The sequence below is a fragment of the Etheostoma cragini genome, unplaced genomic scaffold (assembly GCF_013103735.1).
Source record: "Etheostoma cragini isolate CJK2018 unplaced genomic scaffold, CSU_Ecrag_1.0 ScbMSFa_184, whole genome shotgun sequence".
In the NCBI taxonomy this organism is placed as follows: Eukaryota; Metazoa; Chordata; class Actinopteri; order Perciformes; family Percidae; genus Etheostoma; species Etheostoma cragini.
This window is the reverse complement of record NW_023265936.1, coordinates 1-2,294: the sequence shown is the minus strand read 5'-3', so window position 1 is coordinate 2,294 and position 2,294 is coordinate 1. Positions and strand designations below refer to the sequence as shown.

The following is a 2,294-nucleotide window of genomic DNA, read 5'->3' as shown; positions in this document are numbered from 1 at the left end:
CTTGAATAGAGTCCTGTATGCGGCTCCAGAATTCCATAGTTCTGCTGGGGGACTTCAACACACACGTGGCCAATGATATAGATACTTAGAGAGGCGTGATTGGGAGGAACGGCCACCCTGATCTGAACCAGAGTGGTTGTCTGTTGTTGGACTTTTGTGCTAGTCATGGATTGTCCATAACAAACGCCATGTTCAAAAATAGGGTGCTCATAAGTGTATGTTGTAATGATCTGAGGCCGTATGTTTTGGACAATCAAAAATTACATTTAACCAATGATTTTCATATTAATTATTCATAATAAGATCTCCTATGCCTCACAGAGTAAATGACTTCTGTATCTATCCTCAGTGTCTTCTCCTTGTAGGAGACAACTGAATTTGTTATGTCTTTGCATTTGTCCTCCTAGGACAAATGGCATAAAGTCTGACAGAAACAGTTGTCTAAAGCTGTGTTTATCATAGCAGGTCCCAGGTTGAGACCATAGCCTATCAAAAGAGACAAGATGTTCTTTTTCAGCTAAGACAGAATGACGGGTCAAGAAACTTGACACATGGAGGGCAGATTCAGAAATACGTAATAGAACCAACTGTCTGCCTGAGGTCCACTGATTGTTATGTTTAAGATTAAACTGTTTTCCTAACAAGGGTGTGTTTTCCTCTGGGGACACTGGATATAAAGAAGTGTATTACTGATTGTATTCACACAGAACTGTTGTCACTCTGTAACTTTGTGCATTGTGAGAGCTGTTCTTGTCATCTGATTGTTTTTCTTGAGAAAACAATTAAACCTTTTCACCGAATACCTAGACCTTTAATCCAGTTTGCAGCCTGTCTTTATTTTGTTTCAACAAGGTCTCTTCTCCAACACAAATTCCTCCCTCGCTGTAACAAGAAACTTCCATAACAAACTTGGCGTTGTCGGCAGGATTTCAAGGAGGGATCAGATTGGGACTCGCTGGTGACTGATGACGGTGCACTCCGGGGATATGATGGTCACCTGCCTCTAAACCTCGCCAAACATCTGTTAGAGACAGAGGGTCAGAAACCACTGAGGGCTCGGCTGATTCCACTCTGAAATCCAAAACACAAGGAAGCAATTTCAAACAGCGGGGTTAAGTTAAAGTTTCAATTCTGTTGGATAAATTATTTTAATTGGACATTGAGACAAATATTGACTGTGATTTAACTGAGGGATTTGGTGAAAGTTATGTTTTGTTTTGTAAAACGTTGGGTTGTGTACAAAACAGGAGAAAAGATAAGCTTCCAATTCTTCTGGTCTCACTTGACACTATTTCACATCTTTTGTCTGTAGTTCTCTATTCTGTTTTAACTCAATCTCCACCCACCTTTTTTTTGTTTCTTGTTATGTCTCGGCAAGAAGCATTATGCTTTTGGATTGTCCATCTCTAGATCGCAATCAGAAATACGTTATTGATCCCTGAAGTGTAACTCTGGAAAAGTGTGCTCCTTCAAGCCGGATTTGAACCAGCGACCTAAGGATTTCTGATTTACGCCTCTACAGTCCTCCGCCCTACCAACTGAGCTATTGAAGGGAGCCAGGACATAAATGTGCACATCCCATTATTGTGAATGTGGTAAGACAGGACCTCCTGGAGGGACTTTCAGTGATAGAGCGCACCTTCAGTCTCAATGACCTGATGTATTACAAGATTTGAAGTGAACATTGTGTTGTCCAGCGATGGTTGTATAGTAGTGAGCACAGCTGCCTTCCAAGCAGTTGATCTGGATTTGATTTCCAGCCATCGCAGTAGCTTTCTTTGAGTGATGTAAAGTAAAGTGATAATCACGATTATTTTTATCAATATGGAGATCACAATTATTTGTTGATTTTCTACTCCAAAGTGCTGGAAAGGAAGGTTTCACCAATTGGTGAACCTCAGGTTAACAAGTAACAATCTCAGCAAGGTGATTGATGGATAATTCTAGATATTCCACCAATTTCAGCCCAAATGATACAGCTGTAAGACATCAGATTGGTTGCCTTCCAACTATGTAATACATGCAAATGGGAATGGTGGGATTTGAACCCACGCCTCAAGAGAGACTGGAGCCTTAACGTGATGGCTCAGGTCCCGTCACAGGGACGTAAACTCGCAGTTTTTCGGAAGTGTTGACTTCCCTCATAAATTGTAAGCATGAAACCGTCATAAACACGCTCATACCATACATCATTTAAAAGCTTAAAGTCTTGTGAATCCATCGAGCCCACACACAAAGCAATAAGGTGACTCACAACGGTTATAATCATGTTCTGAAGTAAAGAAACACAGAAA

The 2,294-nt window shown here is 40.8% G+C and overlaps 1 non-coding gene across 1 annotated transcript; it reads right to left on the bottom strand.

The window, feature by feature from the left end:
* Positions 1–1,465: 1,465 nt before the first annotated feature.
* Positions 1,466–1,553, bottom strand: trnay-gua. Its single transcript is given in 2 exon segments — positions 1,466–1,501; positions 1,517–1,553. It is a non-coding gene; the product is annotated as a tRNA-Tyr (tRNA).
* Between the last annotated feature and the right edge of the window lie 741 nt (positions 1,554–2,294).